The sequence below is a fragment of the Lissotriton helveticus genome, chromosome 1_2 (assembly GCF_964261635.1).
Source record: "Lissotriton helveticus chromosome 1_2, aLisHel1.1, whole genome shotgun sequence".
In the NCBI taxonomy this organism is placed as follows: Eukaryota; Metazoa; Chordata; class Amphibia; order Caudata; family Salamandridae; genus Lissotriton; species Lissotriton helveticus.
In genome coordinates, this window is record NC_136058.1 from 340,890,558 (window position 1) to 340,916,157 (window position 25,600).

A 25,600-nucleotide genomic window follows, 5' to 3' on the forward strand; every position below is an offset into this window, starting at 1 on the left:
TATAAGCTGCAAATGGTAAAGTGAGCTGATTATATATATATATATAGATATATATAAATATATATATTGATAGTTAGAAAGATAGCCAGATAGACAGATCGATAGATAGATATTTATTTCAATGAAATAATTTCTTGATAAAACTGATTGTTTTTGGCTAGGAATTTCTGTATTGTAATATTTAGGAAAAAAGATTACTTGTCCTAACCAAAAGCAGCAAATCTGCCTATTACAATACTGTGAATTGATCGAGGGTATGCCTTAACCCCAAGGAGGTGAGCACTGTTTAACTGATGCCAATAAGTCCTCGTTAGTATAGTGGTCAGTATCCCCGCCTGTCACGCAGGAGACCGGGGATCAATTCCCCGACGGGGAGGCGATTCCTTTTATTCACACAATTAAATAAAATGATGCACTTTCTAACATTGTAAAATATATCTGTCATTATCCTTGCCTATTCCGATTGAGAAAAAAGGTTGAATTCACTGATGGACAAAATGCTTACTGATGTGTTAACTGAAATTCAGAATATGCTCTGAATATTTCAATATGCACAGGCGTACCATCAAAAACACTTTACATCTGCATTCTCTTGGAAAATGAGATGAAGCAGTGGTGAATCCTAGGCTGCTGTTCCACTCGATTGGCACAATTTACAAGTAGAATGACTGCTTTTGGTTAGTAGTGACCCCTGGTGGCTAATAGTTATAAGCTGCAAATGATAAAATGAGCTGATTATATATATATAGATATATATAAATATATATATTGATAGTTAGAAAGATAGCCAGATAGACAGATCGATAGATAGATATTTATTTCAATGAAATAATTTCTTGATAAAACTGATTGTTTTTGGCTAGGAATTTCTGTATTGTAATATTTAGGAAAAAAGATTACTTGTCCTAACCAAAAGCAGCAAATCTGCCTATTACAATACTGTGAATTGATCGAGGGTATGCCTTAACCCCAAGGAGGTGAGCACTGTTTAACTGATGCCAATAAGTCCTCGTTAGTATAGTGGTCAGTATCCCCGCCTGTCACGCAGGAGACCGGGGATCAATTCCCCGACGGGGAGGCGATTCCTTTTATTCACACAATTAAATAAAATGATGCACTTTCTAACATTGTAAAATATATCTGTCATTATCCTTGCCTATTCCGATTGAGAAAAAAGGTTGAATTCACAGATGGACAAAATGCTTACTGATGTGTTAACTGAAATTCAGAATATGCTCTGAATATTTCAATATGCACAGGCGTACCATCAAAAACACTTTACATCTGCATTCTCTTGGAAAATGAGATGAAGCAGTGGTGAATCCTAGGCTGCTGTTCCACTCGATTGGCACAATTTACAAGTAGAATGACTGCTTTTGGTTAGTAGTGACCCCAGGTGGCTAATAGTTATAAGCTGCAAATGGTAAAGTGAGCTGATTATATATATATATATATAGATATATATAAATATATATATTGATAGTTAGAAAGATAGCCAGATAGACAGATCGATAGATAGATATTTATTTCAATGAAATCATTTCTTGATAAAACTGATTGTTTTTGGCTAGGAATTTCTGTATTGTAATATTTAGGAAAAAAGATTACTTGTCCTAACCAAAAGCAGCAAATCTGCCTATTACAATACTGTGAATTGATCGAGGGTATGCCTTAACCCCAAGGAGGTGAGCACTGTTTAACTGATGCCAATAAGTCCTCGTTAGTATAGTGGTCAGTATCCCCGCCTGTCACACAGGAGACCGGGGATCAATTCCCCGACGGGGAGTCGATTCATTTTATTCACACAATTAAATAAAATGATGTACTTTCTAACATTGTAAAATATATCTGTCATTATCCTTGCCTATTCCGATTGAGAAAAAAAGGTTGAATTCACTGATGGCCAAAATGCTTACTGACGTGTTAACTGAAATTCAGAATATGCTCTGAATATTTCAATATGCACAGGCGTTCCATCAAAAACACTTTACATCTGCATTCTCTTGGAAAATGAGATGAAGCAGTGGTGAATCCTAGGCTGCTGTTCTACTCGATTGGCACAATTTACAAGTAGAATGACTGCTTTTGGTTACTAGTGACCCCTGGTGGCTAATAGTTATAAGCTGCAAATGATAAAGTGAGCTGATTATATATATATATATAGATATATATAAATATATATATTGATAGTTAGAAAGATAGCCAGATAGACAGATCGATAGATAGATATTTATTTCAATGAAATAATTTCTTGATAAAACTGATTGTTTTTGGCTAGGAATTTCTGTATTGTAATATTTAGGAAAAAAGATTACTTGTCCTAACCAAAAGCAGCAAATCTGCCTATTACAACACTGTGAATTGATCGAGGGTATGCCTTAACCCCAAGGAGGTGAGCACTGTTTAACGGATGCCAATAAGTCCTCGTTAGTATAGTGGTCAGTATCCCCACCTGTCACGCGGGAGACCGGGGTTCAATTCCCCGACTGGGAGTCGATTCCTTTTATTCACACAATTAAATAAAATGATGTACTTTCTAACATTGTAAAATATATCTGTCATTATCCTTGCCTATTCCGATTGAGAAAAAAAGGTTGGATTCACTGATGGCCAAAATGCTTACTGACGTGTTAACTGAAATTCAGAATATGCTCTGAATATTTCAATATGCACAGGCGTACCATCAAAAACACTTTACATCTGCATTCTCTTGGAAAATGAGATGAAGCAGTGGTGAATCCTAGGCTGCTGTTCCACTCGATTGGCACAATTTACAAGTAGAATGACTGCTTTTGGTTAGTAGTGACCCCTGGTGGCTAATAGTTATAAGCTGCAAATGATAAAGTGAGCTGATTATATATATATATATAGATATATATAAATATATATATTGATAGTTAGAAAGATAGCCAGATAGACAGATCGATAGATAGATATTTATTTCAATGAAATAATTTCTTGATAAAACTGATTGTTTTTGGCTAGGAATTTCTGTATTGTAATATTTAGGAAAAAAGATTACTTGTCCTAACCAAAAGCAGCAAATCTGCCTATTACAATACTGTGAATTGATCGAGGGTATGCCTTAACCCCAAGGAGGTGAGCACTGTTTAACGGATGCCAATAAGTCCTCGTTAGTATAGTGGTCAGTATCCCCGCCTGTCACGCGGGAGACCGGGGTTCAATTCCCCGATGGGGAGTCGATTCATTTTATTCACACAATTAAATAAAATGATGTACTTTCTAACATTGTAAAATATATCTGTCATTATCCTTGCCTATTCCGATTGAGAAAAAAAGATTGAATTCACTGATGGCCAAAATGCTTACTGACGTGTTAACTGAAATTCAGAATATGCTCTGAATATTTCAATATGCACAGGCGTACCATCAAAAACACTTTACATCTGCATTCTCTTGGAAAATGAGATGAAGCAGTGGTGAATCCTAGGCTGCTGTTCTACTCGATTGGCACAATTTACAAGTAGAATGACTGCTTTTGGTTACTAGTGACCCCTGGTGGCTAATAGTTATAAGCTGCAAATGATAAAGTGAGCTGATTATATATATATATATAGATATATATAAATATATATATTGATAGTTAGAAAGATAGCCAGATAGACAGATCGATAGATAGATATTTATTTCAATGAAATAATTTCTTGATAAAACTGATTGTTTTTGGCTAGGAATTTCTGTATTGTAATATTTAGGAAAAAAGATTACTTGTCCTAACCAAAAGCAGCAAATCTGCCTATTACAACACTGTGAATTGATCGAGGGTATGCCTTAACCCCAAGGAGGTGAGCACTGTTTAACGGATGCCAATAAGTCCTCGTTAGTATAGTGGTCAGTATCCCCGCCTGTCACGCGGGAGACCGGGGTTCAATTCCCCGACGGGGAGTCGATTCATTTTATTCACACAATTAAATAAAATGATGTACTTTCTAACATTGTAAAATATATCTGTCATTATCCTTGCCTATTCCAATTGAGAAAAAAAGGTTGAATTCACTGATGGCCAAAATGCTTACTGACGTGTTAACTGAAATTCAGAATATGCTCTGAATATTTCAATATGCACAGGCGTACCATCAAAAACACTTTACATCTGCATTCTCTTGGAAAATGAGATGAAGCAGTGGTGAATCCTAGGCTGCTGTTCCACTCGATTGGCACAATTTACAAGTAGAATGACTGCTTTTGGTTAGTAGTGACCCCTGGTGGCTAATAGTTATAAGCTGCAAATGGTAAAGTGAGCTGATTATATATATATATATATAGATATATATAAATATATATATTGATAGTTAGAAAGATAGCCAGATAGACAGATCGATAGATAGATATTTATTTCAATGAAATCATTTCTTGATAAAACTGATTGTTTTTGGCTAGGAATTTCTGTATTGTAATATTTAGGAAAAAAGATTACTTGTCCTAACCAAAAGCAGCAAATCTGCCTATTACAATACTGTGAATTGATCGAGGGTATGCCTTAACCCCAAGGAGGTGAGCACTGTTTAACTGATGCCAATAAGTCCTCGTTAGTATAGTGGTCAGTATCCCCTGCCTGTCACACAGGAGACCGGGGATCAATTCGCCAACGGGGAGGCGATTCCTTTTATTCACACAATTAAATAAAATGATGCACTTTCTAACATTGTAAAATATATCTGTCATTATCCTTGCCTATTCCGATTGAGAAAAAAGGTTGAATTCACTGATGGACAAAATGCTTACTGATGTGTTAACTGAAATTCAGAATATGCTCTGCATATTTCAATATGCACAGGCGTACCATCAAAAACACTTTACATCTGCATCCTCTTGGAAAATGAGATGAAGCAGTGGTGAATCCTAGGCTGCTGTTCCACTCGATTGGCACAATTTACAAGTAGAATGACTGCTTTTGGTTAGTAGTGACCCCTGGTGGCTAATAGTTATAAGCTGCAAATGATAAAGTGAGCTGATTATATATATATATATATAGATATATATAAATATATATATTGATAGTTAGAAAGATAGCCAGATAGACAGATCGATAGATAGATATTTATTTCAATGAAATAATTTCTTGATAAAACTGATTGTTTTTGGCTAGGAATTTCTGTATTGTAATATTTAGGAAAAAAGATTACTTGTCCTAACCAAAAGCAGCAAATCTGCCTATTACAATACTGTGAATTGATCGAGGGTATGCCTTAACCCCAAGGAGGTGAGCACTGTTTAACGGATGCCAATAAGTCCTCGTTAGTATAGTGGTCAGTATCCCCGCCTGTCACGCGGGAGACCGGGGTTCAATTCCCCGACGGGGAGTCGATTGATTTTATTCACACAATTAAATAAAATGATGTACTTTCTAACATTGTAAAATATATCTGTCATTATCCTTGCCTATTCCGATTGAGAAAAAAAGGTTGAATTCACTGATGGCCAAAATGCTTACTGACGTGTTAACTGAAATTCAGAATATGCTCTGAATATTTCAATATGCACAGGCGTACCATCAAAAACACTTTACATCTGCATTCTCTTGGAAAATGAGATGAAGCAGTGGTGAATCCTAGGCTGCTGTTCTACTCGATTGGCACAATTTACAAGTAGAATGACTGCTTTTGGTTACTAGTGACCCCTGGTGGCTAATAGTTATAAGCTGCAAATGATAAAGTGAGCTGATTATATATATATATATAGATATATATAAATATATATATTGATAGTTAGAAAGATAGCCAGATAGACAGATCGATAGATAGATATTTATTTCAATGAAATAATTTCTTGATAAAACTGATTGTTTTTGGCTAGGAATTTCTGTATTGTAATATTTAGGAAAAAAGATTACTTGTCCTAACCAAAAGCAGCAAATCTGCCTATTACAACACTGTGAATTGATCGAGGGTATGCCTTAACCCCAAGGAGGTGAGCACTGTTTAACGGATGCCAATAAGTCCTCGTTAGTATAGTGGTCAGTATCCCCACCTGTCACGCGGGAGACCGGGGTTCAATTCCCCGACTGGGAGTCGATTCCTTTTATTCACACAATTAAATAAAATGATGTACTTTCTAACATTGTAAAATATATCTGTCATTATCCTTGCCTATTCCGATTGAGAAAAAAAGGTTGGATTCACTGATGGCCAAAATGCTTACTGACGTGTTAACTGAAATTCAGAATATGCTCTGAATATTTCAATATGCACAGGCGTACCATCAAAAACACTTTACATCTGCATTCTCTTGGAAAATGAGATGAAGCAGTGGTGAATCCTAGGCTGCTGTTCCACTCGATTGGCACAATTTACAAGTAGAATGACTGCTTTTGGTTAGTAGTGACCCCTGGTGGCTAATAGTTATAAGCTGCAAATGATAAAGTGAGCTGATTATATATATATATATAGATATATATAAATATATATATTGATAGTTAGAAAGATAGCCCGATAGACAGATCGATAGATAGATATTTATTTCAATGAAATAATTTCTTGATAAAACTGATTGTTTTTGGCTAGGAATTTCTGTATTGTAATATTTAGGAAAAAAGATTACTTGTCCTAACCAAAAGCAGCAAATCTGCCTATTACAATACTGTGAATTGATCGAGGGTATGCCTTAACCCCAAGGAGGTGAGCACTGTTTAACGGATGCCAATAAGTCCTCGTTAGTATAGTGGTCAGTATCCCCGCCTGTCACGCGGGAGACCGGGGTTCAATTCCCCGACGGGGAGTCGATTCATTTTATTCACACAATTAAATAAAATGATGTACTTTCTAACATTGTAAAATATATCTGTCATTATCCTTTCCTATTCCGATTGAGAAAAAAAGATTGAATTCACTGATGGCCAAAATGCTTACTGACGTGTTAACTGAAATTCAGAATATGCTCTGAATATTTCAATATGCACAGGCGTACCATCAAAAACACTTTACATCTGCATTCTCTTGGAAAATGAGATGAAGCAGTGGTGAATCCTAGGCTGCTGTTCTACTCGATTGGCACAATTTACAAGTAGAATGACTGCTTTTGGTTAGTAGTGACCCCTGGTGGCTAATAGTTATAAGCTGCAAATGATAAAGTGAGCTGATTATATATATATATATAGATATATATAAATATATATATTGATAGTTAGAAAGATAGCCAGATAGACAGATCGATAGATAGATATTTATTTCAATGAAATAATTTCTTGATAAAACTGATTGTTTTTGGCTAGGAATTTCTGTATTGTAATATTTAGGAAAAAAGATTACTTGTCCTAACCAAAAGCAGCAAATCTGCCTATTACAATACTGTGAATTGATCGAGGGTATGCCTTAACCCCAAGGAGGTGAGCACTGTTTAACGGATGCCAATAAGTCCTCGTTAGTATAGTGGTCAGTATCCCCGCCTGTCACGCGGGAGACCGGGGTTCAATTCCCCGACGGGGAGTCGATTGATTTTATTCACACAATTAAATAAAATGATGTACTTTCTAACATTGTAAAATATATCTGTCATTATCCTTGCCTATTCCGATTGAGAAAAAAAGGTTGAATTCACTGATGGCCAAAATGCTTACTGACGTGTTAACTGAAATTCAGAATATGCTCTGAATATTTCAATATGCACAGGCGTACCATCAAAAACACTTTACATCTGCATTCTCTTGGAAAATGAGATGAAGCAGTGGTGAATCCTAGGCTGCTGTTCTACTCGATTGGCACAATTTACAAGTAGAATGACTGCTTTTGGTTACTAGTGACCCCTGGTGGCTAATAGTTATAAGCTGCAAATGATAAAGTGAGCTGATTATATATATATATATAGATATATATAAATATATATATTGATAGTTAGAAAGATAGCCAGATAGACAGATCGATAGATAGATATTTATTTCAATGAAATAATTTCTTGATAAAACTGATTGTTTTTGGCTAGGAATTTCTGTATTGTAATATTTAGGAAAAAAGATTACTTGTCCTAACCAAAAGCAGCAAATCTGCCTATTACAACACTGTGAATTGATCGAGGGTATGCCTTAACCCCAAGGAGGTGAGCACTGTTTAACGGATGCCAATAAGTCCTCGTTAGTATAGTGGTCAGTATCCCCACCTGTCACGCGGGAGACCGGGGTTTAATTCCCCGACTGGGAGTCGATTCCTTTTATTCACACAATTAAATAAAATGATGTACTTTCTAACATTGTAAAATATATCTGTCATTATCCTTGCCTATTCCGATTGAGAAAAAAAGGTTGGATTCACTGATGGCCAAAATGCTTACTGACGTGTTAACTGAAATTCAGAATATGCTCTGAATATTTCAATATGCACAGGCGTACCATCAAAAACACTTTACATCTGCATTCTCTTGGAAAATGAGATGAAGCAGTGGTGAATCCTAGGCTGCTGTTCCACTCGATTGGCACAATTTACAAGTAGAATGACTGCTTTTGGTTAGTAGTGACCCCTGGTGGCTAATAGTTATAAGCTGCAAATGATAAAGTGAGCTGATTATATATATATATATAGATATATATAAATATATATATTGATAGTTAGAAAGATAGCCAGATAGACAGATCGATAGATAGATATTTATTTCAATGAAATAATTTCTTGATAAAACTGATTGTTTTTGGCTAGGAATTTCTGTATTGTAATATTTAGGAAAAAAGATTACTTGTCCTAACCAAAAGCAGCAAATCTGCCTATTACAATACTGTGAATTGATCGAGGGTATGCCTTAACCCCAAGGAGGTGAGCACTGTTTAACGGATGCCAATAAGTCCTCGTTAGTATAGTGGTCAGTATCCCCGCCTGTCACGCGGGAGACCGGGGTTCAATTCCCCGACGGGGAGTCGATTCATTTTATTCACACAATTAAATAAAATGATGTACTTTCTAACATTGTAAAATATATCTGTCATTATCCTTGCCTATTCCGATTGAGAAAAAAAGATTGAATTCACTGATGGCCAAAATGCTTACTGACGTGTTAACTGAAATTCAGAATATGCTCTGAATATTTCAATATGCACAGGCGTACCATCAAAAACACTTTACATCTGCATTCTCTTGGAAAATGAGATGAAGCAGTGGTGAATCCTAGGCTGCTGTTCTACTCGATTGGCACAATTTACAAGTAGAATGACTGCTTTTGGTTACTAGTGACCCCTGGTGGCTAATAGTTATAAGCTGCAAATGATAAAGTGAGCTGATTATATATATATATATATAGATATATATAAATATATATATTGATAGTTAGAAAGATAGCCAGATAGACAGATCGATAGATAGATATTTATTTCAATAAAATAATTTCTTGATAAAACTGATTGTTTTTGGCTAGGAATTTCTGTATTGTAATATTTAGGAAAAAAGATTACTTGTCCTAACCAAAAGCAGCAAATCTGCCTATTACAACACTGTGAATTGATCGAGGGTATGCCTTAACCCCAAGGAGGTGAGCACTGTTTAACGGATGCCAATAAGTCCTCGTTAGTATAGTGGTCAGTATCCCCACCTGTCACGCGGGAGACCGGGGTTCAATTCCCCGACTGGGAGTCGATTCCTTTTATTCACACAATTAAATAAAATGATGTACTTTCTAACATTGTAAAATATATCTGTCATTATCCTTGCCTATTCCGATTGAGAAAAAAAGGTTGGATTCACTGATGGCCAAAATGCTTACTGACGTGTTAACTGAAATTCAGAATATGCTCTGAATATTTCAATATGCACAGGCGTACCATCAAAAACACTTTACATCTGCATTCTCTTGGAAAATGAGATGAAGCAGTGGTGAATCCTAGGCTGCTGTTCTACTCGATTGGCACAATTTACAAGTAGAATGACTGCTTTTGGTTACTAGTGACCCCTGGTGGCTAATAGTTATAAGCTGCAAATGGTAAAGTGAGCTGATTATATATATATATATAGATATATATAAATATAATTATTGATAGTTAGAAAGATAGCCAGATAGACAGATCGATAGATAGATATTTATTTCAATGAAATAATTTCTTGATAAAACTGATTGTTTTTGGCTAGGAATTTCTGTATTGTAATATTTAGGAAAAAAGATTACTTGTCCTAACCAAAAGCAGCAAATCTGCCTATTACAATACTGTGAATTGATCGAGGGTATGCCTTAACCCCAAGGAGGTGAGCACTGTTTAACTGATGCCAATAAGTCCTCGTTAGTATAGTGGTCAGTATCCCCGCCTGTCACGCAGGAGACCGGGGATCAATTCCCCGACGGGGAGGCGATTCCTTTTATTCACACAATTAAATAAAATGATGCACTTTCTAACATTGTAAAATATATCTGTCATTATCCTTGCCTATTCCGATTGAGAAAAAAGGTTGAATTCACTGGTGGACAAAATGCTTACTGATGTGTTAACTGAAATTCAGAATATGCTCTGAATATTTCAATATGCACAGGTGTACCATCAAAAACACTTTACATCTGCATTCTCTTGGAAAATGAGATGAAGCAGTGGTGAATCCTAGGCTGCTGTTCCACTCGATTGGCACAATTTACAAGTAGAATGACTGCTTTTGGTTAGTAGTGACCCCTGGTGGCTAATAGTTATAAGCTGCAAATGATAAAGTGAGCTGATTATATATATATATATAGATATATATAAATATATATATTGATAGTTAGAAAGATAGCCAGATAGACAGATCGATAGATAGATATTTATTTCAATGAAATAATTTCTTGATAAAACTGATTGTTTTTGGCTAGGAATTTCTGTATTGTAATATTTAGGAAAAAAGATTACTTGTCCTAACCAAAAGCAGCAAATCTGCCTATTACAATACTGTGAATTGATCGAGGGTATGCCTTAACCCCAAGGAGGTGAGCACTGTTTAACGGATGCCAATAAGTCCTCGTTAGTATAGTGGTCAGTATCCCCGCCTGTCACGCGGGAGACCGGGGTTCAATTCCCCGACGGGGAGTCGATTCATTTTATTCACACAATTAAATAAAATGATGTACTTTCTAACATTGTAAAATATATCTGTCATTATCCTTGCCTATTCCGATTGAGAAAAAAAGGTTGAATTCACTGATGGCCAAAATGCTTACTGACGTGTTAACTGAAATTCAGAATATGCTCTGAATATTTCAATATGCACAGGCGTACCATCAAAAACACTTTACATCTGCATTCTCTTTGGAAAATGAGATGAAGCAGTGGTGAATCCTAGGCTGCTGTTCTACTCGATTGGCACAATTTACAAGTAGAATGACTGCTTTTGGTTACTAGTGACCCCTGGTGGCTAATAGTTATAAGCTGCAAATGATAAAGTGAGCTGATTATATATATATATATAGATATATATAAATATATATATTGATAGTTAGAAAGATAGCCAGATAGACAGATCGATAGATAGATATTTATTTCAATGAAATAATTTCTTGATAAAACTGATTGTTTTTGGCTAGGAATTTCTGTATTGTAATATTTAGGAAAAAAGATTACTTTTCCTAACCAAAAGCAGCAAATCTGCCTATTACAACACTGTGAATTGATCGAGGGTATGCCTTAACCCCAAGGAGGTGAGCACTGTTTAACGGATGCCAATAAGTCCTCGTTAGTATAGTGGTCAGTATCCCCACCTGTCACGCGGGAGACCGGGGTTCAATTCCCCGACTGGGAGTCGATTCCTTTTATTCACACAATTAAATAAAATGATGTACTTTCTAACATTGTAAAATATATCTGTCATTATCCTTGCCTATTCCGATTGAGAAAAAAAGGTTGGATTCACTGATGGCCAAAATGCTTACTGACGTGTTAACTGAAATTCAGAATATGCTCTGAATATTTCAATATGCACAGGCGTACCATCAAAAACACTTTACATCTGCATTCTCTTGGAAAATGAGATGAAGCAGTGGTGAATCCTAGGCTGCTGTTCTACTCGATTGGCACAATTTACAAGTAGAATGACTGCTTTTGGTTACTAGTGACCCCTGGTGGCTAATAGTTATAAGCTGCAAATGGTAAAGTGAGCTGATTATATATATATATATAGATATATATAAATATATATATTGATAGTTAGAAAGATAGCCAGATAGACAGATCGATAGATAGATATTTATTTCAATGAAATAATTTCTTGATAAAACTGATTGTTTTTGGCTAGGAATTTCTGTATTGTAATATTTAGGAAAAAAGATTACTTGTCCTAACCAAAAGCAGCAAATCTGCCTATTACAATACTGTGAATTGATCGAGGGTATGCCTTAACCCCAAGGAGGTGAGCACTGTTTAACTGATGCCAATAAGTCCTCGTTAGTATAGTGGTCAGTATCCCCGCCTGTCACGCAGGAGACCGGGGATCAATTCCCCGACGGGGAGGCGATTCCTTTTATTCACACAATTAAATAAAATTATGCACTTTCTAACATTGTAAAATATATCTGTCATTATCCTTGCCTATTCCGATTGAGAAAAAAGGTTGAATTCACAGATGGACAAAATGCTTACTGATGTGTTAACTGAAATTCAGAATATGCTCTGAATATTTCAATATGCACAGGCGTACCATCAAAAACACTTTACATCTGCATTCTCTTGGAAAATGAGATGAAGCAGTGGTGAATCCTAGGCTGCTGTTCCACTCGATTGGCACAATTTACAAGTAGAATGACTGCTTTTGGTTAGTAGTGACCCCTGGTGGCTAATAGTTATAAGCTGCAAATGATAAAGTGAGCTGATTATATATATATATATAGATATATATAAATATATATATTGATAGTTAGAAAGATAGCCAGATAGACAGATCGATAGATAGATATTTATTTCAATGAAATAATTTCTTGATAAAACTGATTGTTTTTGGCTAGGAATTTCTGTATTGTAATATTTAGGAAAAAAGATTACTTGTCCTAACCAAAAGCAGCAAATCTGCCTATTACAATACTGTGAATTGATCGAGGGTATGCATTAACCCCAAGGAGGTGAGCACTGTTTAACTGATGCCAATAAGTCCTCGTTAGTATAGTGGTCAGTATCCCCGCCTGTCACGCGAGAGACCGGGGTTCAATTCCCCGACGGGGAGGCGAATCATTTTATTCACACAATGAAATAAAATGATGTACTTTCTAACATTGTAAAATATATCTGTCATTATCCTTGCATATTCTGATTGAGAAAAAAGGTTGAATTCACTGATGGCCAAAATGCTTACTGATGTGTTAACTGAAATTCAGAATATGCTCTGAATATTTCAATATGCACAGGCGTACCATCAAAAACACTTTACATCTGCATTCTCTTGGAAAATGAGATGAAGCAGTGGTGAATCCTAGGCTGCTGTTCCACTCGATTGGCACAATTTACAAGTAGAATGACTGCTTTTGGTTAGTAGTGACCCCTGGTGGCTAATAGTTATAAGCTGCAAATGGTAAAGTGAGCTGATTATATATATATAGATATATATAAATATATATATTGATAGTTAGAAAGATAGCCAGATAGACAGATCGATAGATAGATATTTATTTCAATGAAATCATTTCTTGATAAAACTGATTGTTTTTGGCTAGGAATTTCTGTATTGTAATATTTAGGAAAAAAGATTACTTGTCCTAACCAAAAGCAGCAAATCTGCCTATTACAATACTGTGAATTGATCGAGGGTATGCCTTAACCCCAAGGAGGTGAGCACTGTTTAACTGATGCCAATAAGTCCTCGTTAGTATAGTGGTCAGTATCCCTGCCTGTCACGCAGGAGACCGGGGATCAATTCCCCGACGGGGAGGCGATTCCTTTTATTCACACAATTAAATAAAATGATGCACTTTCTAACATTGTAAAATATATCTGTCATTATCCTTGCCTATTCCGATTGAGAAAAAAGGTTGAATTCACAGATGGACAAAATGCTTACTGATGTGTTAACTGAAATTCAGAATATGCTCTGAATATTTCAATATGCACAGGCGTACCATCAAAAACACTTTACATCTGCATTCTCTTGGAAAATTAGATGAAGCAGTGGTGAATCCTAGGCTGCTGTTCCACTCGATTGGCACAATTTACAAGTAGAATGACTGCTTTTGGTTAGTAGTGACCCCTGGTGGCTAATAGTTATAAGCTGCAAATGATAAAGTGAGCTGATTATATATATATATATAGATATATATAAATATATATATTGATAGTTAGAAAGATAGCCAGATAGACAGATCGATAGATAGATATTTATTTCAATGAAATAATTTCTTGATAAAACTGATTGTTTTTGGCTAGGAATTTCTGTATTGTAATATTTAGGAAAAAAGATTACTTGTCCTAACCAAAAGCAGCAAATCTGCCTATTACAATACTGTGAATTGATCGAGGGTATGCCTTAACCCCAAGGAGGTGAGCACTGTTTAACGGATGCCAATAAGTCCTCGTTAGTATAGTGGTCAGTATCCCCGCCTGTCACGCGGGAGACCGGGGTTCAATTCCCCGACGGGGAGTCGATTCATTTTATTCACACAATTAAATAAAATGATGTACTTTCTAACATTGTAAAATATATCTGTCATTATCCTTGCCTATTCCGATTGAGAAAAAAAGGTTGAATTCACTGATGGCCAAAATGCTTACTGACGTGTTAACTGAAATTCAGAATATGCTCTGAATATTTCAATATGCACAGGCGTACCATCAAAAACACTTTACATCTGCATTCTCTTGGAAAATGAGATGAAGCAGTGGTGAATCCTAGGCTGCTGTTCTACTCGATTGGCACAATTTACAAGTAGAATGACTGCTTTTGGTTACTAGTGACCCCTGGTGGCTAATAGTTATAAGCTGCAAATGATAAAGTGAGCTGATTATATATATATATATAGATATATATAAATATATATATTGATAGTTAGAAAGATAGCCAGATAGACAGATCGATAGATAGATATTTATTTCAATGAAATAATTTCTTGATAAAACTGATTGTTTTTGGCTAGGAATTTCTGTATTGTAATATTTAGGAAAAAAGATTACTTGTCCTAACCAAAAGCAGCAAATCTGCCTATTACAACACTGTGAATTGATCGAGGGTATGCCTTAACCCCAAGGAGGTGAGCACTGTTTAACGGATGCCAATAAGTCCTCGTTAGTATAGTGGTCAGTATCCCCACCTGTCACGCGGGAGACCGGGGTTCAATTCCCCGACTGGGAGTCGATTCCTTTTATTCACACAATTAAATAAAATGATGTACTTTCTAACATTGTAAAATATATCTGTCATTATCCTTGCCTATTCCGATTGAGAAAAAAAGGTTGGATTCACTGATGGCCAAAATGCTTACTGACGTGTTAACTGAAATTCAGAATATGCTCTGAATATTTCAATATGCACAGGCGTACCATCAAAAACACTTTACATCTGCATTCTCTTGGAAAATGAGATGAAGCAGTGGTGAATCCTAGGCTGCTGTTCTACTCGATTGGCACAATTTACAAGTAGAATGACTGCTTTTGGTTACTAGTGACCCCTGGTGGCTAATAGTTATAAGCTGCAAATGGTAAAGTGAGCTGATTATATATATATATATAGATATATATATAAATATATATATTGATAGTTAGAAAGATAGCCAGATAGACAGATCGATAGATAGATATTTATTTCAATGAAATAATTTCTTGATAAAACTGATTGTTTTTGGCTAGGAATTTCTGTATTGTAATATTTAGGAAAAAAGATTACTTGTCCTAACCAAAAGCAGCAAATCTGCCTATTACAATACTGTGAATTGATCGAGGGTATGCCTTAACCCCAAGGAGGTGAGCACTGTTTAACTGATGCCAATAAGTCCTCGTTAGTATAGTGGTCAGTATCCCCGCCTGTCACGCAGGAGACCGGGGATCAATTCCCCGACGGGGAGGCGATTCCTTTTATTCACACAATTAAATAAAATTATGCACTTTCTAACATTGTAAAATATATCTGTCACTATCCTTGCCTATTCCGATTGAGAAAAAAGGTTGAATTCACAGATGGACAAAATGCTTACTGATGTGTTAACTGAAATTCAGAATATGCTCTGAATATTTCAATATGCACAGGCGTACCATCAAAAACACTTTACATCTGCATTCTCTTGGAAAATGAGATGAAGCAGTGGTGAATCCTAGGCTGCTGTTCCACTCGATTGGCACAATTTACAAGTAGAATGACTGCTTTTGGTTAGTAGTGACCCCTGGTGGCTAATAGTTATAAGCTGCAAATGATAAAGTGAGCTGATTATATATATATATATAGATATATATAAATATATATATTGATAGTTAGAAAGATAGCCAGATAGACAGATCGATAGATAGATATTTATTTCAATGAAATAATTTCTTGATAAAACTGATTGTTTTTGGCTAGGAATTTCTGTATTGTAATATTTAGGAAAAAAGATTACTTGTCCTAACCAAAAGCAGCAAATCTGCCTATTACAATACTGTGAATTGATCGAGGGTATGCCTTAACCCCAAGGAGGTGAGCACTGTTTAACTGATGCCAATAAGTCCTCGTTAGTATAGTGGTCAGTATCCCCGCCTGTCACGCAGGAGACCGGGGATCAATTCCCCGACGGGGAGGCGATTCCTTTTATTCACACAATTAAATAAAATTATGCACTTTCTAACATTGTAAAATATATCTGTCATTATCCTTGCCTATTCCGATTGAGAAAAAAGGTTGAATTCACAGATGGACAAAATGCTTACTGATGTGTTAACTGAAATTCAGAATATGCTCTGAATATTTCAATATGCACAGGCGTACCATCAAAAACACTTTACATCTGCATTCTCTTGGAAAATGAGATGAAGCAGTGGTGAATCCTAGGCTGCTGTTCCACTCGATTGGCACAATTTACAAGTAGAATGACTGCTTTTGGTTAGTAGTGACCCCTGGTGGCTAATAGTTATAAGCTGCAAATGATAAAGTGAGCTGATTATATATATATATATAGATATATATAAATATATATATTGATAGTTAGAAAGATAGCCAGATAGACAGATCGATAGATAGATATTTATTTCAATGAAATAATTTCTTGATAAAACTGATTGTTTTTGGCTAGGAATTTCTGTATTGTAATATTTAGGAAAAAAGATTACTTGTCCTAACCAAAAGCAGCAAATCTGCCTATTACAATACTGTGAATTGATCGAGGGTATGCATTAACCCCAAGGAGGTGAGCACTGTTTAACTGATGCCAATAAGTCCTCGTTAGTATAGTGGTCAGTATCCCCGCCTGTCACGCGAGAGACCGGGGTTCAATTCCCCGACGGGGAGGCGAATCATTTTATTCACACAATGAAATAAAATGATGTACTTTCTAACATTGTAAAATATATCTGTCATTATCCTTGCATATTCTGATTGAGAAAAAAGGTTGAATTCACTGATGGCCAAAATGCTTACTGATGTGTTAACTGAAATTCAGAATATGCTCTGAATATTTCAATATGCACAGGCGTACCATCAAAAACACTTTACATCTGCATTCTCTTGGAAAATGAGATGAAGCAGTGGTGAATCCTAGGCTGCTGTTCCACTCGATTGGCACAATTTACAAGTAGAATGACTGCTTTTGGTTAGTAGTGACCCCTGGTGGCTAATAGTTATAAGCTGCAAATGGTAAAGTGAGCTGATTATATATATATAGATATATATAAATATATATATTGATAGTTAGAAAGATAGCCAGATAGACAGATCGATAGATAGATATTTATTTCAATGAAATCATTTCTTGATAAAACTGATTGTTTTTGGCTAGGAATTTCTGTATTGTAATATTTAGGAAAAAAGATTACTTGTCCTAACCAAAAGCAGCAAATCTGCCTATTACAATACTGTGAATTGATCGAGGGTATGCCTTAACCCCAAGGAGGTGAGCACTGTTTAACTGATGCCAATAAGTCCTCGTTAGTATAGTGGTCAGTATCCCTGCCTGTCACGCAGGAGACCGGGGATCAATTCCCCGACGGGGAGGCGATTCCTTTTATTCACACAATTAAATAAAATGATGCACTTTCTAACATTGTAAAATATATCTGTCATTATCCTTGCCTATTCCGATTGAGAAAAAAGGTTGAATTCACAGATGGACAAAATGCTTACTGATGTGTTAACTGAAATTCAGAATATGCTCTGAATATTTCAATATGCACAGGCGTACCATCAAAAACACTTTACATCTGCATTCTCTTGGAAAATTAGATGAAGCAGTGGTGAATCCTAGGCTGCTGTTCCACTCGATTGGCACAATTTACAAGTAGAATGACTGCTTTTGGTTAGTAGTGACCCCTGGTGGCTAATAGTTATAAGCTGCAAATGATAAAGTGAGCTGATTATATATATATATATAGATATATATAAATATATATATTGATAGTTAGAAAGATAGCCAGATAGACAGATCGATAGATAGATATTTATTTCAATGAAATAATTTCTTGATAAAACTGATTGTTTTTGGCTAGGAATTTCTGTATTGTAATATTTAGGAAAAAAGATTACTTGTCCTAACCAAAAGCAGCAAATCTGCCTATTACAATACTGTGAATTGATCGAGGGTATGCCTTAACCCCAAGGAGGTGAGCACTGTTTAACGGATGCCAATAAGTCCTCGTTAGTATAGTGGTCAGTATCCCCGCCTGTCACGCGGGAGACCGGGGTTCAATTCCCCGACGGGGAGTCGATTCATTTTATTCACACAATTAAATAAAATGATGTACTTTCTAACATTGTAAAATATATCTGTCATTATCCTTGCCTATTCCGATTGAGAAAAAAAGGTTGAATTCACTGATGGCCAAAATGCTTACTGACGTGTTAACTGAAATTCAGAATATGCTCTGAATATTTCAATATGCACAGGCGTACCATCAAAAACACTTTACATCTGCATTCTCTTGGAAAATGAGATGAAGCAGTGGTGAATCCTAGGCTGCTGTTCTACTCGATTGGCACAATTTACAAGTAGAATGACTGCTTTTGGTTACTAGTGACCCCTGGTGGCTAATAGTTATAAGCTGCAAATGATAAAGTGAGCTGATTATATATATATATATAGATATATATAAATATATATATTGATAGTTAGAAAGATAGCCAGATAGACAGATCGATAGATAGATATTTATTTCAATGAAATAATTTCTTGATAAAACTGATTGTTTTTGGCTAGGAATTTCTGTATTGTAATATTTAGGAAAAAAGATTACTTGTCCTAACCAAAAGCAGCAAATCTGCCTATTACAACACTGTGAATTGATCGAGGGTATGCCTTAACCCCAAGGAGGTGAGCACTGTTTAACGGATGCCAATAAGTCCTCGTTAGTATAGTGGTCAGTATCCCCACCTGTCACGCGGGAGACCGGGGTTCAATTCCCCGACTGGGAGTCGATTCCTTTTATTCACACAATTAAATAAAATGATGTACTTTCTAACATTGTAAAATATATCTGTCATTATCCTTGCCTATTCCGATTGAGAAAAAAAGGTTGGATTCACTGATGGCCAAAATGCTTACTGACGTGTTAACTGAAATTCAGAATATGCTCTGAATATTTCAATATGCACAGGCGTACCATCAAAAACACTTTACATCTGCATTCTCTTGGAAAATGAGATGAAGCAGTGGTGAATCCTAGGCTGCTGTTCTACTCGATTGGCACAATTTACAAGTAGAATGACTGCTTTTGGTTACTAGTGACCCCTGGTGGCTAATAGTTATAAGCTGCAAATGGTAAAGTGAGCTGATTATATATATATATATAGATATATATAAATATATATATTGATAGTTAGAAAGATAGCCAGATAGACAGATCGATAGATAGATATTTATTTCAATGAAATAATTTCTTGATAAAACTGATTGTTTTTGGCTAGGAATTTCTGTATTGTAATATTTAGGAAAAAAGATTACTTGTCCTAACCAAAAGCAGCAAATCTGCCTATTACAATACTGTGAATTGATCGAGGGTATGCCTTAACCCCAAGGAGGTGAGCACTGTTTAACTGATGCCAATAAGTCCTCGTTAGCATAGTGGTCAGTATCCCCGCCTGTCACGCAGGAGACCGGGGATCAATTCCCCGACGGGGAGGCGATTCCTTTTATTCACACAATTAAATAAAATTATGCACTTTCTAACATTGTAAAATATATCTGTCACTATCCTTGCCTATTCCGATTGAGAAAAAAGGTTGAATTCACAGATGGACAAAATGCTTACTGATGTGTTAACTGAAATTCAGAATATGCTCTGAATATTTCAATATGCACAGGCGTACCATCAAAAACACTTTACATCTGCATTCTCTTGGAAAATGAGATGAAGCAGTGGTGAATCCTAGGCTGCTGTTCCACTCGATTGGCACAATTTACAAGTAGAATGACTGCTTTTGGTTAGTAGTGACCCCTGGTGGCTAATAGTTATAAGCTGCAAATGATAAAGTGAGCTGATTATATATATATATATAGATATATATAAATATATATATTGATAGTTAGAAAGATAGCCAGATAGACAGATCGATAGATAGATATTTATTTCAATGAAATAATTTCTTGATAAAACTGATTGTTTTTGGCTAGGAATTTCTGTATTGTAATATTTAGGAAAAAAGATTACTTGTCCTAACCAAAAGCAGCAAATCTGCCTATTACAATACTGTGAATTGATCGAGGGTATGCATTAACCCCAAGGAGGTGAGCACTGTTTAACTGATGCCAATAAGTCCTCGTTAGTATAGTGGTCAGTATCCCCGCCTGTCACGCGAGAGACCGGGGTTCAATTCCCCGACGGGGAGGCGAATCATTTTATTCACACAATGAAATAAAATGATGTACTTTCTAACATTGTAAAATATATCTGTCATTATCCTTGCATATTCTGATTGAGAAAAAAGGTTGAATTCACTGATGGCCAAAATGCTTACTGATGTGTTAACTGAAATTCAGAATATGCTCTGAATATTTCAATATGCACAGGCGTACCATCAAAAACACTTTACATCTGCATTCTCTTGGAAAATGAGATGAAGCAGTGGTGAATCCTAGGCTGCTGTTCCACTCGATTGGCACAATTTACAAGTAGAATGACTGCTTTTGGTTAGTAGTGACCCCTGGTGGCTAATAGTTATAAGCTGCAAATGGTAAAGTGAGCTGATTATATATATATAGATATATATAAATATATATATTGATAGTTAGAAAGATAGCCAGATAGACAGATCGATAGATAGATATTTATTTCAATGAAATCATTTCTTGATAAAACTGATTGTTTTTGGCTAGGAATTTCTGTATTGTAATATTTAGGAAAAAAGATTACTTGTCCTAACCAAAAGCAGCAAATCTGCCTATTACAATACTGTGAATTGATCGAGGGTATGCCTTAACCCCAAGGAGGTGAGCACTGTTTAACTGATGCCAATAAGTCCTCGTTAGTATAGTGGTCAGTATCCCTGCCTGTCACGCAGGAGACCGGGGATCAATTCCCCGACGGGGAGGCGATTCCTTTTATTCACACAATTAAATAAAATGATGCACTTTCTAACATTGTAAAATATATCTGTCATTATCCTTGCCTATTCCGATTGAGAAAAAAGGTTGAATTCACAGATGGACAAAATGCTTACTGATGTGTTAACTGAAATTCAGAATATGCTCTGAATATTTCAATATGCACAGGCGTACCATCAAAAACACTTTACATCTGCATTCTCTTGGAAAATTAGATGAAGCAGTGGTGAATCCTAGGCTGCTGTTCCACTCGATTGGCACAATTTACAAGTAGAATGACTGCTTTTGGTTAGTAGTGACCCCTGGTGGCTAATAGTTATAAGCTGCAAATGATAAAGTGAGCTGATTATATATATATATATAGATATATATAAATATATATATTGATAGTTAGAAAGATAGCCAGATAGACAGATCGATAGATAGATATTTATTTCAATGAAATAATTTCTTGATAAAACTGATTGTTTTTGGCTAGGAATTTCTGTATTGTAATATTTAGGAAAAAAGATTACTTGTCCTAACCAAAAGCAGCAAATCTGCCTATTACAATACTGTGAATTGATCGAGGGTATGCCTTAACCCCAAGGAGGTGAGCACTGTTTAACGGATGCCAATAAGTCCTCGTTAGTATAGTGGTCAGTATCCCCGCCTGTCACGCGGGAGACCGGGGTTCAATTCCCCGACGGGGAGTCGATTCATTTTATTCACACAATTAAATAAAATGATGTACTTTCTAACATTGTAAAATATATCTGTCATTATCCTTGCCTATTCCGATTGAGAAAAAAAGGTTGAATTCACTGATGGCCAAAATGCTTACTGACGTGTTAACTGAAATTCAGAATATGCTCTGAATATTTCAATATGCACAGGCGTACCATCAAAAACACTTTACATCTGCATTCTCTTGGAAAATGAGATGAAGCAGTGGTGAATCCTAGGCTGCTGTTCTACTCGATTGGCACAATTTACAAGTAGAATGACTGCTTTTGGTTACTAGTGACCCCTGGTGGCTAATAGTTATAAGCTGCAAATGATAAAGTGAGCTGATTATATATATATATATAGATATATATAAATATATATATTGATAGTTAGAAAGATAGCCAGATAGACAGATCGATAGATAGATATTTATTTCAATGAAATAATTTCTTGATAAAACTGATTGTTTTTGGCTAGGAATTTCTGTATTGTAATATTTAGGAAAAAAGATTACTTGTCCTAACCAAAAGCAGCAAATCTGCCTATTACAACACTGTGAATTGATCGAGGGTATGCCTTAACCCCAAGGAGGTGAGCACTGTTTAACGGATGCCAATAAGTCCTCGTTAGTATAGTGGTCAGTATCCCCACCTGTCACGCGGGAGACCGGGGTTCAATTCCCCGACTGGGAGTCGATTCCTTTTATTCACACAATTAAATAAAATGATGTACTTTCTAACATTGTAAAATATATCTGTCATTATCCTTGCCTATTCCGATTGAGAAAAAAAGGTTGGATTCACTGATGGCCAAAATGCTTACTGACGTGTTAACTGAAATTCAGAATATGCTCTGAATATTTCAATATGCACAGGCGTACCATCAAAAACACTTTACATCTGCATTCTCTTGGAAAATGAGATGAAGCAGTGGTGAATCCTAGGCTGCTGTTCTACTCGATTGGCACAATTTACAAGTAGAATGACTGCTTTTGGTTACTAGTGACCCCTGGTGGCTAATAGTTATAAGCTGCAAATGGTAAAGTGAGCTGATTATATATATATATATAGATATATATAAATATATATATTGATAGTTAGAAAGATAGCCAGATAGACAGATCGATAGATAGATATTTATTTCAATGAAATAATTTCTTGATAAAACTGATTGTTTTTGGCTAGGAATTTCTGTATTGTAATATTTAGGAAAAAAGATTACTTGTCCTAACCAAAAGCAGCAAATCTGCCTATTACAATACTGTGAATTGATCGAGGGTATGCCTTAACCCCAAGGAGGTGAGCACTGTTTAACTGATGCCAATAAGTCCTCGTTAGTATAGTGGTCAGTATCCCCGCCTGTCACGCAGGAGACCGGGGATCAATTCCCCGACGGGGAGGCGATTCCTTTTATTCACACAATTAAATAAAATTATGCACTTTCTAACATTGTAAAATATATCTGTCACTATCCTTGCCTATTCCGATTGAGAAAAAAGGTTGAATTCACAGATGGACAAAATGCTTACTGATGTGTTAACTGAAATTCAGAATATGCTCTGAATATTTCAATATGCACAGGCGTACCATCAAAAACACTTTACATCTGCATTCTCTTGGAAAATGAGATGAAGCAGTGGTGAATCCTAGGCTGCTGTTCCACTCGATTGGCACAATTTACAAGTAGAATGACTGCTTTTGGTTAGTAGTGACCCCTGGTGGCTAATAGTTATAAGCTGCAAATGATAAAGTGAGCTGATTATATATATATATATAGATATATATAAATATATATATTGATAGTTAGAAAGATAGCCAGATAGACAGATCGATAGATAGATATTTATTTCAATGAAATAATTTCTTGATAAAACTGATTGTTTTTGGCTAGGAATTTCTGTATTGTAATATTTAGGAAAAAAGATTACTTGTCCTAACCAAAAGCAGCAAATCTGCCTATTACAATACTGTGAATTGATCGAGGGTATGCATTAACCCCAAGGAGGTGAGCACTGTTTAACTGATGCCAATAAGTCCTCGTTAGTATAGTGGTCAGTATCCCCGCCTGTCACGCGCGAGACCGGGGTTCAATTCCCTGACGGGGAGGCGATTCATTTTATTCACACAATGAAATAAAATGATGTACTTTCTAACATTGTAAAATATATCTGTCATTATCCTTGCCTATTCTGATTGAGAAAAAAGGTTGAATTCACTGATGGCCAAAATGCTTACTGATGTGTTAACTGAAATTCAGAATATGCTCTGAATATTTCAATATGCACAGGCGTACCATCAAAAACACTTTACATCTGCATTCTCTTGGAAAATGAGATGAAGCAGTGGTGAATCCTAGGCTGCTGTTCCACTCGATTGGCACAATTTACAAGTAGAATGACTGCTTTTGGTTAGTAGTGACCCCTGGTGGCTAATAGTTATAAGCTGCAAATGGTAAAGTGAGCTGATTATATATATATAGATATATATAAATATATATATTGATAGTTAGAAAGATAGCCAGATAGACAGATCGATAGATAGATATTTATTTCAATGAAATCATTTCTTGATAAAACTGATTGTTTTTGGCTAGGAATTTCTGTATTGTAATATTTAGGAAAAAAGATTACTTGTCCTAACCAAAAGCAGCAAATCTGCCTATTACAATACTGTGAATTGATCGAGGGTATGCCTTAACCCCAAGGAGGTGAGCACTGTTTAACTGATGCCAATAAGTCCTCGTTAGTATAGTGGTCAGTATCCCCGCCTGTCACGCAGGAGACCGGGGATCAATTCCCCGACGGGGAGGCGATTCCTTTTATTCACACAATTAAATAAAATGATGCACTTTCTAACATTGTAAAATATATCTGTCATTATCCTTGCCTATTCCGATTGAGAAAAAAGGTTGAATTCACAGATGGACAAAATGCTTACTGATGTGTTAACTGAAATTCAGAATATGCTCTGAATATTGCAATATGCACAGGCGTACCATCAAAAACACTTTACATCTGCATTCTCTTGGAAAATTAGATGAAGCAGTGGTGAATCCTAGGCTGCTGTTCCACTCGATTGGCACAATTTACAAGTAGAATGACTGCTTTTGGTTAGTAGTGACCCCTGGTGGCTAATAGTTATAAGCTGCAAATGATAAAGTGAGCTGATTATATATATATATATAGATATATATAAATATATATATTGATAGTTAGAAAGATAGCCAGATAGACAGATCGATAGATAGATATTTATTTCAATGAAATAATTTCTTGATAAAACTGATTGTTTTTGGCTAGGAATTTCTGTAT

The 25,600-nt window shown here is 35.7% G+C and overlaps 16 non-coding genes across 16 annotated transcripts; all 16 read left to right on the top strand.

Moving 5' to 3' along the window:
- The first annotated feature begins 3,128 nt into the window (after positions 1 to 3,128).
- On the top strand, positions 3,129 to 3,200 carry TRNAD-GUC (transfer RNA aspartic acid (anticodon GUC)). The gene has a single exon. It is a non-coding gene; the product is annotated as a tRNA-Asp (tRNA).
- Positions 3,201 to 3,835: 635 nt separating this feature from the next.
- TRNAD-GUC (transfer RNA aspartic acid (anticodon GUC)) lies at positions 3,836 to 3,907 on the top strand. Its single transcript has one exon. It is a non-coding gene; the product is annotated as a tRNA-Asp (tRNA).
- Positions 3,908 to 5,253: 1,346 nt separating this feature from the next.
- Positions 5,254 to 5,325, top strand: TRNAD-GUC (transfer RNA aspartic acid (anticodon GUC)). Its single transcript has one exon. It is a non-coding gene; the product is annotated as a tRNA-Asp (tRNA).
- Positions 5,326 to 6,667: 1,342 nt separating this feature from the next.
- Positions 6,668 to 6,739, top strand: TRNAD-GUC (transfer RNA aspartic acid (anticodon GUC)). Its single transcript has one exon. It is a non-coding gene; the product is annotated as a tRNA-Asp (tRNA).
- Positions 6,740 to 7,374: 635 nt separating this feature from the next.
- On the top strand, positions 7,375 to 7,446 carry TRNAD-GUC (transfer RNA aspartic acid (anticodon GUC)). The gene has a single exon. It is a non-coding gene; the product is annotated as a tRNA-Asp (tRNA).
- A 1,342-nt stretch (positions 7,447 to 8,788) lies between these two features.
- Positions 8,789 to 8,860, top strand: TRNAD-GUC (transfer RNA aspartic acid (anticodon GUC)). The gene has a single exon. It is a non-coding gene; the product is annotated as a tRNA-Asp (tRNA).
- Positions 8,861 to 10,910: 2,050 nt separating this feature from the next.
- TRNAD-GUC (transfer RNA aspartic acid (anticodon GUC)) lies at positions 10,911 to 10,982 on the top strand. Its single transcript has one exon. It is a non-coding gene; the product is annotated as a tRNA-Asp (tRNA).
- Positions 10,983 to 13,031: 2,049 nt separating this feature from the next.
- Positions 13,032 to 13,103, top strand: TRNAD-GUC (transfer RNA aspartic acid (anticodon GUC)). The gene has a single exon. It is a non-coding gene; the product is annotated as a tRNA-Asp (tRNA).
- Positions 13,104 to 13,733: 630 nt separating this feature from the next.
- Positions 13,734 to 13,805, top strand: TRNAD-GUC (transfer RNA aspartic acid (anticodon GUC)). Its single transcript has one exon. It is a non-coding gene; the product is annotated as a tRNA-Asp (tRNA).
- A 634-nt stretch (positions 13,806 to 14,439) lies between these two features.
- On the top strand, positions 14,440 to 14,511 carry TRNAD-GUC (transfer RNA aspartic acid (anticodon GUC)). Its single transcript has one exon. It is a non-coding gene; the product is annotated as a tRNA-Asp (tRNA).
- Positions 14,512 to 17,267: 2,756 nt separating this feature from the next.
- TRNAD-GUC (transfer RNA aspartic acid (anticodon GUC)) lies at positions 17,268 to 17,339 on the top strand. Its single transcript has one exon. It is a non-coding gene; the product is annotated as a tRNA-Asp (tRNA).
- Positions 17,340 to 17,969: 630 nt separating this feature from the next.
- On the top strand, positions 17,970 to 18,041 carry TRNAD-GUC (transfer RNA aspartic acid (anticodon GUC)). Its single transcript has one exon. It is a non-coding gene; the product is annotated as a tRNA-Asp (tRNA).
- Positions 18,042 to 18,675: 634 nt separating this feature from the next.
- Positions 18,676 to 18,747, top strand: TRNAD-GUC (transfer RNA aspartic acid (anticodon GUC)). The gene has a single exon. It is a non-coding gene; the product is annotated as a tRNA-Asp (tRNA).
- Positions 18,748 to 20,795: 2,048 nt separating this feature from the next.
- On the top strand, positions 20,796 to 20,867 carry TRNAD-GUC (transfer RNA aspartic acid (anticodon GUC)). The gene has a single exon. It is a non-coding gene; the product is annotated as a tRNA-Asp (tRNA).
- Positions 20,868 to 21,497: 630 nt separating this feature from the next.
- TRNAD-GUC (transfer RNA aspartic acid (anticodon GUC)) lies at positions 21,498 to 21,569 on the top strand. Its single transcript has one exon. It is a non-coding gene; the product is annotated as a tRNA-Asp (tRNA).
- A 634-nt stretch (positions 21,570 to 22,203) lies between these two features.
- TRNAD-GUC (transfer RNA aspartic acid (anticodon GUC)) lies at positions 22,204 to 22,275 on the top strand. The gene has a single exon. It is a non-coding gene; the product is annotated as a tRNA-Asp (tRNA).
- The last annotated feature ends 3,325 nt before the right edge of the window (positions 22,276 to 25,600 follow it).